Below are 12,853 nucleotides of genomic sequence, written 5' to 3' on the forward strand. Positions count from 1 at the left end.
GTTAGAGTAACAATGGTCCAGTGTTGTTCCAACGTGAGTGCTACAGTCGATATGCTGATAGGATTTAGGTAGCCTTTTGATCAATTTTGCTTTGTTAAAATCCCCAGCCACAATAAATGCAGCCTCAGGATATATGGTTTTCAGTTTGCATAAAGTCCAGTGAAGTTCCTTGAGGGCTATCGTGGAATCGGCTTGAGGGGAGATAAACACGGCTGTGACAATAACCGAAGAAAATTCTCTTGCGAGATAATACGGTCGGTATTTGATTGTGAGGAATTCTAAGGTTAGATGAACAACACGACCTGAGTTCCCTTTATGTTGTTACAATTACACAATGTGTTGTTAATCATGAAACATACACCCCCGCATTTCTTCTTCCCGGAGAGATGTTTATTCCTGTCGGTGCGATGTACTGAGAATCCAGGTGGCTGTACCGACTCCGACAGCATATTCAGAGAGAGCCATGTTTCCATGAAACAGAGCATGTTACAATCCCTGATGTCTCTCTGGAAAGCAACCCTTGCCCTGATTTCGTCAACTTTGTTATCTAGGGACAACTGTAATCGCTGCCAAAGGCGATTCTAACATGTATTGACTCAGGGGTATGAATACTTATTGTAGATGAGATATTTCTGTTTTTCATTTTCAATAAATTTGCAAAATTTTCTAAAAACATGTTTTCACTTTGTCATTATGGGGTATTGTGTGTAGATGGTTGAGATCAAAATCAATGTAATACATTTTGAATTCAGGCTGTAACACAACAAAATGTAGAATAAGTCAAGGGGTATGAATATTTTCTCAAGGCACTGTAGGCCCAATATGCTATATTTCTATCAATGATAATAATACAAATCTTCTAGATGTTATGGTGTGCTTCTAACTGTTTTAAGATGGGAACACCAGTGTTAGCAATGAAAAATGTGAAATTAGAGTCCTGATCCTGGTCAAATTGGCCTCAGTAAAAAGAAAGTCTTTGAGACAGCATGACTGAAGGATTTTGAGGTGCTCCAGACAGGACAAGCCAACAGGATCAAGTTTCCCTTCACTTGTTCTGGAAATGGAAGGCAAAACTTCCTGCTGCGTAAGCTATAAGAAATCACTATAATTTAGGTAATTGTTTTTTCTTTTCTTTTGACATGGAAAGCAGGAGATGTTGGGGGGTAAGACAGGGGAGGGGAGCATACCTGAAACAGTGTTGTACCACCTTACAATATGAATGACTTTTCCTGTGGGCTCTGAATTAGAGATTAAACCTTTTGAGCACACCTACTTTGTAGAACCTGAATGTGAAATAAAAGCAGCTATTGTCTGGGCATCGCTCACTCTCAGGGTCCTCACAGCTACCGGGCTTCCCAGCCACCTCACACACTCTCTCAGCCTGAACCAGCAATTAGCCATCCAAATCAAACCCGGCGGTCAGGACTAATTGTTTGTAACAGGTCTTTTGTAAAAGGCCATGCTGTTTCCCATTCAGGTCAACTCTCCGTCTCCTTGTGTGTCAGATTGGGAGAGCATCGTTCCACCCGGGAGATAAACCCATTTTTTTATGCCCCAAAGTAGACTTAATTTTCACCTTCCTTTCACGGTTCAGGTGCACTTGTGTATTGAGGCATTTAGAACCTGTGGTGGGAGGGTTGGGCGAGGGATACAGTACATCACAGGATGTCAATTATTGGCGGCTTCCTCCTTTGTTGGACTTTGTGCAAAAGGGTGTGGATTTGTGGGTTTGAAAATAATAATCCTGTGTTACTGACTCTGAAAACTGTTGAGACTTGAAATACATGTTTTCCACAAAGTCATATATTTGTCATTGTTTGATCAAGTAGTGTCTGTCCCACTTTCAAGCCCAAGCTTTATAGGCCCTGCATGGAATTATAATTTCAAGACATGTTTTCCACACTATCTGTCTATAAGGCCTATAAAGGTACCATGATATGTTGTACATTCAACAACTGACACTTTTCAGTCAGTGTAAACAGAAAAGGCTTATAGAGCTGTCTGTTGAATACATGATCAGTGCCACTGTGCTTTAGCTGGAAGAATGATTCCCTTGTCGAAATGGCATTACTCACTGTTTCACGATGTCTTGACAAAGTCATTTGTCACTTGTCACTATTCTACTGAAGGATGTTTAAAATCATTTGACTGGCGCATGTTTTTAGCCCAAAGATTGACATTTTAAAACATTAAATGTGTTCACATCGTTCATCGTCGTAATTTCGGTAGTATGTCGGTATGCATATTCATGTTTATCTGTGTGATTTTTCACTGTCTCTCTTTGATAATAAATTATGTCGTTGACATATCCGGAATTAAATAATTGTTTTACTTTTGAATGACATTTAACTAAACATGTGTTATCGGAGGGGTGGACATTTATCATAGCTCATCTGTGGCTGAAAATGTGTCAAAATGATAGCTAGTGTAAAGACAAACATTGCCAGGGCGGGTCCCTGTGTCCCATTTCAAATGGCTGTCTGCAGCTTGTCTAAGAAAGTGCCCCTCAGATCAGCTTCTGGTTTAATTGGAGTGTGACAGGGTACACTGGGAACTATGGGGGGGCCCAGTGATGGGCAGGCAGAGTTTCCCCCTGCTGTGGACCCCTCTGTCCGCAGCTCAATCTGACAGCCCAACCCAGAGAGAGAGAGAGAGAGAGAGAGAGGGTGGGGGTGAAGAACAGAGGGAGTGGTGAGGGAGACATTTTCTCTGGAATGTTAGAAGCTATCAGAACTGACATGTAACCATAGCCATTCTCAAATCTCTGGCTTTATCTCTGTGCCTGTTGACTAGTCGTCCTGCATCTGTTGATATCTACCATCTGAACCCCAGCAGGACCTTGGAAAGAGGTGCCTCTCTCTGTCCTCTCTCTGCACCTACGCTGTTACTTTAACAAGAGGAAAATATGGTTAGCTGTCTGTCATGTTAACAGAATGGTCCACTAGGCCCCTCTGTACTCATTATGGTGGCCTACGTGCACATTCTTCTTTGGTTGGTTGATTGTAATGACCTGGTGTTATAGGAAAAGGAGCTTTTAATTTTATTATTGATAAAGGATGATCTCTAATAGGGGAACCTGAACATGATTCATGTTTTTTTGGCTCCTTGGTTTCTGTTGAGACAGGAATTTCTATGATCTTAGTCATATAAAAAGGTCCATTTAATTACTATTCTCATCTGCGGTAGATGGTGAGAATACTAAGAATCTACCGTTTATTTTCAGGTAGTACAGATGTAGGATGTTAATTTGAGAGTAAAGTCTTCCTGCAGCAACAGGAAATGTGAATCATTCTGTGGATTACAATTAATGGACATTTTTGTAGGAGTTGATGCATTTTTCATAAGGTAAAATCAAGTCTGAAATTTCAAAAAGGGAAATTACAAACTTCAGAAGATTGTAAAACCTCAAGTGCACTACAAGTTTTACATTTCCTGCATTGCAGGAAGGTTCTCCTGCAACAGGGTGATCAAATTAAGATCCTACATCTGTAGTTCTACTTTCCATTTTTCATTATTCTTCACACATCACTTTCAAAATCAAAGAACAGGAAATGGACAGTGATTCAACACAGGGATACAAAACTCCAGTAACAATAGTCTTAATGAACTAAGAACTCTGAGATTCATTGATGGTATTATGTGTCTATTTTTGATGTGAAAGCGACCTCTGTGTTCCCAGTTTACGTGAGGGCCTGTCCTGTAGTGACATGCTGGGAGAGAGGGCCTCTATGCTGGGTTGTGCAGGTGAGTGGAAACAGGAGCTGCACTTGTGTTTTTGTAAAGAGTTTAAGTGCTGCCTTTGGAAGTGTCCTGTTACGCTGCTCCCTCTGTGACCCTCTGACCCTCCCCCTGCATCAAAGCTAAGCCAATTACTTCCATTACTTTAGTGTGGCATTGTCAATGGAATCGTAAGCTATTGATTTGCTCTGCCTACTGAGATCTGTATCTAAGCAGCAGACCATTTGAATGATTTTTTATAAACCCCTGATATAAAATGTTGTTTAATCTAATTTCTGTTTCTATCATGACTGTTAACCTCAACTGCCCCAGTTCGGGTAAAGACTCGTACAGAATTTGTATTCACTCACTTCCAATGCAGAAATCCCAATGGTGAGCAATAATGAGCTTGACTATAAAAGTAAATTAAATTCTTACTAATAAGGTTGACACTGCCGCCTTTACACATGAAAGGACACACCTGCACCATCACACACACACACTGCCCCAACACACCCACTGGCAACGGCCTTCACAAGGCCATGTGTCAGAGACCTTCACAAGGCCATGTGTCACCAGCCCTTGTATGACTTTGTCATTATGTCTGTGAAATATGTGACTGACTGATAAAAGACTGACTGAGAGGCTGTAAGCACTCGTCCACAGCACTACAGACCAGTCAGGGGAAGCAGGCCTGCCCTGGGTTCAGAGATGCAGTGTTAGATTGGATGTGAAGAGGCCTTTGAGAGGGACATGGGGCTCAGAGTAAAGAGATGTGAGGAGAGATTGATGGGGGTCAACGGCAGCCCTCTCAGAGGTCACAGGCAGGTAAGACACAGCATGGCTGACCGAGGACAGCTTGGTTCTCACGGCAGTGACTTGTGGGCTGATGTACAGCTCACAGTAGCGTGTGACCTCTCGACAGGGATATCTCAGGGGTAATTCTCAGATATGGTCTGATTTTCTCAGCTATTGTGACATTAAACTGCTTCAACTCAGCGGGCGAAGATGGTGAAATAATGTCGTTACAACCAGTTTACGACTAGAAGTGTTTGGCTGTAATGTCACCATTTCAACAAGTTTTGCCTGTTGGGAAGAGATGATTGGAGGTGATGAGTTAGGAGATAATGAGGGGATGTTGCTCATTGAACACACAGACAATTATCGGACATGGAAAGGCTTTTCAAAAGCCTCAAAGCATATCCATAAAAGAAGTGTCACCAGCCCCATCATCCTGATGATGCAAAAAGCATCATATGATGATGTAGTGGTGACGTTTTGCTTCTTGAAAGTCCAATATCTTCAAAACCTAACTGCTGTCATGCAAAACATTTTGGGACTGTATAAACAGTGGACTAATGAAACAAATACCAAAAGATAGTTTTGGAGTGGATTTAAGTCTACTGCCTTTAGGTCTACTTCCTAGAGTCACAACAACAGAGAGAGAATAGCCTTCAACTCCTGTGGCAACTGAGTCATGGAAGTGTGACTGAAATACCAGGCATGCCGTTGTGTCACAGCCTGGTTTGGGCGTCGCCAGTCAGGGAGTTGTAGGGCACCACTTGTCCTGCCGGTGGGGGTGGGCCCGGGGTGAGAGAAAATAGAAAATGGAAAATTCCTGTGTGAAGTGCAGCCGTTGGTGATCAGGTGTGAACTGCAGAGCAGAGATCAGAGGACTTAGGGGTGGAGGGAGCAGACAGCTGCTCCAGACCCAGTCAGCCCTCCACCACTCCACACACCAGCTGGGATTGGGGCCCACAGTCACGCATCTACTGGAGGGCAAGGGGCAAGGGGAGGCAATGCAGCCAATGGAAAAAGGCAAGGCGGGGAACCTCCGTCATCTGTCTGCACTTGCACATTCATATTTGCAGAATGTGAGGTTTTGAAAACGTCTGATAAATGAATTAAGTGCTTTTCGTTAGTAAAAACCCACGTTCGTGATGTCATACTAATTGTTCATGAACCATCATAGCGTGCTCCACAAACAAAAATGGATCAGCATGATTGTTAATCTGCAAAGTGTCAAACAAAGTTGTTGAGACCAGTGGAGGCTGCTGAGGGGAGGACGTCTCATAATAATGGCTGGAACGAAGCGAATGGAATGGCATCAAATCAAATGTTATTGGTCACTTACACATGGTTAGGAGATGTTAATGCGAGTGTAGCGAAATGCTTGTGCTTCTAGTTCCGACCATGCATCAATATCAAACAAGTAATCTAACAATTTCACAACAACTACCTTATACACACAAGTGTAAAGGAATGAATAAGAATAAGTACATATAAATATATGGATGAGCGACGGGCCGAACGGCATAGGCAAGATGCAGTAGATGGTATAGAGTACAGTATATACATATGAGATGAGTAATGTAGGGTATGTTAACATTACATAAAGTGGCATTGTTTAAAGTGACTAGTGATACATTTATTACATCCAATTTGTAATTATTAAAGTGGCTAGAGATTTGAGTATGTTGGCAGCAGCCACTCAATGTTAGTGATGGCTGTTTAATAGTCTGATGGCATTGAAATAGAAGCTGTTTTTCAGGCTCTCGGTCCCAGCTTTTGATGCACCTGTACTGACCTCGCCTTCTGGATGATAGTGGGTGAACAGGCAGTGGCTCGCGTGGTTGTTGTCCTTGATGATCTTTTTGGCCTTCCTGTGACATCGGGTGGTGTATGTGTCTTGGAGGGCAGGTAGTTTGCCCCCGGTGATGCGTTGTGCAGACCTCACTACCCTCTGGAGAGCCATGCGGTTGTGGGTGGAGTTGTTGCCGTACCAGGCGGTGATACAGCCCGACAGGATGCTCTCGATTGTGCATCTGTAAACGTTTGTGAGTGTTTTTGGTGACAAGCCAAATTTCTTCAGCCTCCTGAGGTTGCGCCTTCTTCACCACACTGTGTGTGTGGGTGGACCATTTCAGTTTGTCCGTGATGTGTACGCCAAGGAACTTAACTTACTACCCTCTCCACTACTGTCCCGTCGATGTGGATAGGGAGGTGCTCCCTCTGCAGTTTCCTGAAGTCCACGACCATCTCCTTTGTTTTGTTGACATTGAGTGTGAGGTTGTTTTCCTGACACCACACACCGAGGGCCCTCACCTCCTCCCTGTAAGCCGTCTCGTCGTTGTTGGTAATCAAGCCTACTGCTGTAGTGTCATCTACAGGCGTGCATGGCCACGCAGTCATGGGTGAACAGGGAGTACAGGAGAGGGCTCAGAATGCACCCTTGTGGGGCCCCAGTGTTGAGGATCAGCGAGTTGGAGGTGTTGTTTCCTACCCTCACCACCAGAGGGCGGCCCGTCAGAAAATCCAGGACCCAGTTGCACAGGGTGGGGTCAAGACCCAGGGTCTCGAGCTTAATGACGAGTTTGGAGGGTACTATGGTGTTAAATGCTGAGCTGTAGTCGATGAACAGCATTCTTACATAGGTATTCCTCTTGTCCAGATGGGTTAGGGCAGTGTGCAGTGTGATTGCGAATTGCGATTGCGTCGTCTGTGGACCTATTGGGGCGGTAAGCAATAGGTCCACAGACGTGGGTCTAGGGTGTCAGGTAGGGTGGAGGTGATATGGAGGTGATATGATCCTTGACTAGTCTCTCAAAGCATTTCATGATGACGGAAGTGAGTGCAACGGGGATGGTTTTCTTTCTGTAGTCCGTGATTGACTGTAGACCCTGACTGTAGATTCCTCTCGTGTCTGAGCCATTGAATTGCATCTCTACTTTGTCTCTATACTGACGCTTAGCTTGTTTGATTGCCTTGCGGAGTGAATAGCTACATTGTTTGTATTCGGTCATGTTTCCGGTCGTCTTGCCCTGATTAAAAGCAGTGGTTCTTGCTTTCAGTTTTGCACGATTTCTGGTTGGGGAAGGTTTTAACAGTCGCTGTTGGTACAACACTACCGATGCACTTGCTAATAAACTCGCTCACCGAATAAGCGTATACATCAATGTTGTTGATTGACGCTATCCAGAACATATTCCAGTCCACGTGATCGAAGCAATCTGGAAGCGTGGAATCAGATTGGTCGGACCAGCGTTTAACAGACCTGAGCACGGTTGTTTCCTGTTTTAGTTTCTGTCTATAGGCTGCGAGCAACAAAATGGAGTTGTGGTCAGATTTGCCGAAAGGAGGGCGAGGGAGGGCTTTGTATGCGTCGCGGAAGTTAGAGTAACAATGATCCAGAATTTTCCCAGCCCGGGTCACGCATTCGATATGCTGATAAAATTTAGGGAGCCTTGTTTTCAGATTTCCCTTGTTAAAATCCCAGCTACAATAAATGCAGCCTCAGGATATGTGGTTCTCAGTTCATATAGAGTCTAATTAAGTTCTTTTAGGGCCGTCGAGGTGTCTGCTTGGTGGGGATATACATGACTGTGATTATAATCGAAGAGAATTCTCTTGGTAGATAATGCGGTCGGCATTTGATTGTAAGGAATTCTAGGTCAGGTGAACAAAGGGACTTGAGTTCCTGTATGTTGTTATGATCGCACCACGTCTCGTTAATCATAAGGCAGACACCCCCGCCCTTCTTCTTACCAGAGAGATGTTTGTCTCTGTCGGCGCGATGCGTGAAGAAACCAGGTGGCTGTACTGACTCTGATAACGTATCCCGAGTGAGCCATGTTTCTGTGAAACAGAGAATGTTACAGTCTCTGATGTCTCTCTGGAAGGCAACCCTTGCTCGGATTTCGTCTACCTTGTTGTCAAGAGACTGGACATTGGCGAGTAGTATACTCGGGAGCGGTGGGCGATGTGCCCGTCTACGGAGCCTGACCAGAAGACCGCTCCATCTGCCCCTTCTGCGGCGCCGTTGTTTTGGGTCGCCTGCTGGGTCCCGTCCATTGTCCTGGGTGGTGGACCAAACAGAGGATCCGCTTCGGGAAAGTCGTATTCCTGGTCATAATGTTGGTATGTTGACGCTGCTCTTATATCCAATAGTTCCTCCCGGCTGTATGTAAAGAGACTTAAGATTTCCCTTGGGCAACAGTGTAAGAAATAAAAATAAAAAACTAGATACTGCATAGTTTCCTAAGAATACAAAGCGAGGCGGCCATCTCTGTTGACGCCGTCCTGAAACTATACAACAAACGTTTGATGTATTTAACACCATTCTACCAACTCTCAGCCATTCCCACGAGCCCGTTCTCCGCAGTTAAGATGTCACCAACCTCCTGTGGTTGAGACACACAACATTTTATGTGCAATCACTTGCTGATGACTGACAGCTTGTTAAACTGTATCCAGGGGTAGAATATTCAACCCCCCCCCAAATTATATTTGGCTCTCGCTGTTTGGAATGTATCAACAAATCATGATGTCAGAAAAGCAGATACATGTTTTGCTGGGTAAGTTTCACATTTATCATTTGTACAAGGTACAACAGTAAGGTGAAGGAGGACCTATAACTCAGATACTACATAATCTATATTTTGCACATTTTTTTGTGTATGTTTATTAGCAATACCTCAACATTAAAATGTTCCATATTAAATTATATGTTGTTGCTGAGGGGCTCGGGCAGGCAACCAGGTGTGTGTATTACCGTCAACTAGTGACAAAGTTAATCAATTAGTGGCAGTTTATTAATTGTATTATCAGTAGAAATATTTATCATAATTGGATGTGCACAAAAAGTCCTTGTGCTTTCAAAACAAAGGACGGTTTATTTTGAAAACAGCATTTCTGTTCAAATGCTAAAGGAATCAAATACCTGCTAAATGTATACTAGTATGAGCATACTATCCCTCTGCTACAAAAAGACCAGGGGGGAATTTCAAAAGAATCCCCATTCTAAAAATCCTCAGGGAATATACTCAGCAATTCATTGTTTTGACTACAAGGCCCAGTGACATCAGTGACATATGTCTGATGTGTTGCTGTCAACTGATGAGAGAATACATTTAAAAAATGCCAATCAGTGAGATCTTGAAACGCAAAAACAGTCAAATACAGTATAATGGCTTAATGTGTCCTCGGGGAGCAGGAGGTCACATGTTTCTGGATGCATAACAAATTTCTAATAAATGGCTATTTTTCCTAGTGCCAGTGTTCCAAGGTCACATTGTTTGCATGCTTTTTTTGTTGCTGCAGTCTCTCATCTCCAAAGAGACGTCTCTCATCTCACTGAGACGTGAGATGTGCTCTGCTGAGCACCCCAAAAAGCTGTTGAATAATACATTTGATCATTTAGATTTTTAATGACTCATGGTTTCCCTGAGTTTCCCAAAAGATCCATAATTACTGTCCGTGAATGAGGGACAACCGCAAAGCATCTCCATACAAATGGATGCAATTTTCATACAGGGACATCAAGGTTCTCTCTTGTGAGGGTATTGGAACAGCTCCTGCCAATACTGTGTTGACAATAACTTGATCAAATTTAATAATGTATTTTTTCTAAATGTTGGACCCAGAGGTGGAACCCACAGGTTCAAAAGTGGTATGGCAAAATGTGTCTCTCTTTTCTGGGGCCTGGAGTTTTTCTTGATCTCATGACCTGATCAGGTACAATTCTGGGTCTTACTCTGGGGATATGAGAATATATTATTATTATTATAGATAGCTTCCCATTTCATCTGTGCTATGACTATAGGGCTGGGGGTTTTCTTGTCGGGTCATGTGAATTGGAAACACTCCTGGCCTGGTGGATCAAACCCTTTCAAACTATCACAAACCTTGATATTATTCATCCTGAATCTGATATCAAAAGAGCCAGGGACAACAACTTCAATAGACAAGTATACTCTGTAGTTTAGGGAACTATCATTGCACGGCTGAGCGTTATGCAAAGAATGGTTACAATGTATTAAATATTAATTTCACAACTTTGGTTTTAGAAGTGTGTGTGGGGGGGGTTATCCAGTCAGATAAACACTCCAAACAGCCTACCCGACCACTTGGAGGTGTCCGGATGGTCCTAAAGCACACCGTTGTCTAGTTTTATGTTACATTCCAATGAAAACACATATTCATTGAATATATCCCCCTTTTCATGAAGTAGATTTTATTGAATGTCGCTCATTCTATTACACTCTATTCTAACCAAACCTGCATTACAAGTTCATATCAGTAGGTGTCACTATGCACTAGCTAGTCAAAAAAAGTTGTTGCCATGCCAAGAATCCATCAATTCTCTCTTTCTGCATTAGCCATCCATCAATCTGTTATAGTTAGACAAAGACGTTCTTCTCTGTGTAGACTGCTCTGCGGGGGAATTTGTAGGTTTTTAACTTTTAAGAGTGAAATATGTGCTACAAACATGTGTGAATAATCACCAGCAGTGGAAATAAAACAATATGCAAATGAACATAATTGGACTAACAAACTGTCTGACTAACCTTTTCAGGAACTTCATTGGCCTTGGGTAGCAGCAGCAGATCATTTCATCTTCTTTATCCTGTGCCAAACACATTTATTCAGTGAATCTAAATTATTAACGTTAACTGATGGCAGCATGATTGCATCAACCTAGCTATCTAAGGTAAGCAAGCTAGCTAGCTATCTAGCCTGGCTACTCTAAAGCTAACTTTAGTAGTTTTTCTAGTTAGCTATAAATTGGATAATTCTAGATTGTTTTAGAGGACGACTAAACTGGTTTTATTAACCGTTTTTATTAACACATTCCTTGTTTTCCATGAACATTTGTGTTTGCCCTCTTATGAGGTAGACAAGCAGGGTTGTTACTAGTTACCACAGTCACAAAGTGAAAATATGCTATATCTTAAAATGTATAAAAGCAACAATTTGGTTTTGGTCTTGATTTAAGGTTAGGGTTAGGCATAATGTTAGCAGTGTGATTAAGATTAGGGTTACGGTTAGGGTTAGGTGTAAAATCAGATTTTAAGAAGATAAATTGAAGAAATTGGCAGGGTTTAGCCATTTGTGGCTGTGGTAGCTATTGACGACCTTGCAACCAGGCAGGCAGGATAGGAGGGTTTTTCCATTAGATAACACAGCCACAAAGTAAGATTCCACCAGGATTCCACAGACCCGAGACGAGCGTGAAGCCAAGTCAAAGGTGCTGCTGGTGCAACCAAATAGTTGTTGAGAGGCATGCTTGATGAGGCTCTGTAGGCTGTAGCTAAGACACAACTGTGACTGACAGGTGAATCCGCCTGTCGCAGCAAGGGTGGGGGGTTACCGAGTGAAATGCCAGGGACAGAGTATTCACTAGACAAAACAGAGGCAAACGGGCTGAAATTGGGGGAGGTACTATGTAAACTAGTCCAATAAGAAAGGCTTGCTTTTTTCCGTTGCAAAATGTTTTTCTGTGACGTGAACTAATTTATTTGTCTGGTAAAGGTCTTCGGTATTCAGTGCTGCTGCTTTGAAAGTGGTGTGGCGCCGCCACACCGGATTGAAAAGTACTGGGGTAAATGATGTCTCGCCACATGTTTTCCGGCAGCTGTGGTTGGACCTTAAAAGCACTTGATCTATGCCACATTAACAACAATGACTATCTTCAGAAAGTGATACGGCTTCAACGTGACCTTGTGTCTAACCCTGTTACATATGTGCCTTGAGCATGTTCATTGCTCAGTGACATTTTGCTCCTTAAAAATAACACAGATGCTCTGACGCCATCGGCAGGCCAGTCTGATTCCTGCCATTGGAATTGGACAGCGGCCAGCTATTTTCATTGCCTCTCTGTGAATCGCTCTTGTCTGAGTCACTTTATTAGTTTTGAAGCCTGACATGTTACCAGCTTCTTGGCCTCATCAGATGAAGTGGTCAAACCCTGTCTGCAACTGGCGGGTGTTAATCGTGGATCAACAACTCGGGTTTCACCTGTTGAGCATCCCAGTGGTCTGGGACTTCCCAGTCTATAGTCCCCTCGCTAGTGTTCTCATTATTACGCAAAGATAGACTTTAGTTACATCATATGGAAAATGTATTATATAGATATACTTTTTAAACGATATGGTGTTTTGACTAAACTGTATCTTCCCATACTATGAAATGCACTTACTCTGATAAAGCAGCATATTTTTGTTGTGCTGACAGTAAGTGTGGTCCCATTCAAATGGTGTGTTTGTGTGTTGTAGGCCAAGGCTCGTTGCAGATAAAGGTGGTGGGGAAACTAGTTCAAATTTATTGCCTGTCTCAGCTGTGTCAAATTTGGGGAACT

The sequence above is a fragment of the Oncorhynchus keta genome, chromosome 25, assembly GCF_023373465.1.
Source record: "Oncorhynchus keta strain PuntledgeMale-10-30-2019 chromosome 25, Oket_V2, whole genome shotgun sequence".
Lineage (NCBI taxonomy): Eukaryota > Metazoa > Chordata > Actinopteri > Salmoniformes > Salmonidae > Oncorhynchus > Oncorhynchus keta.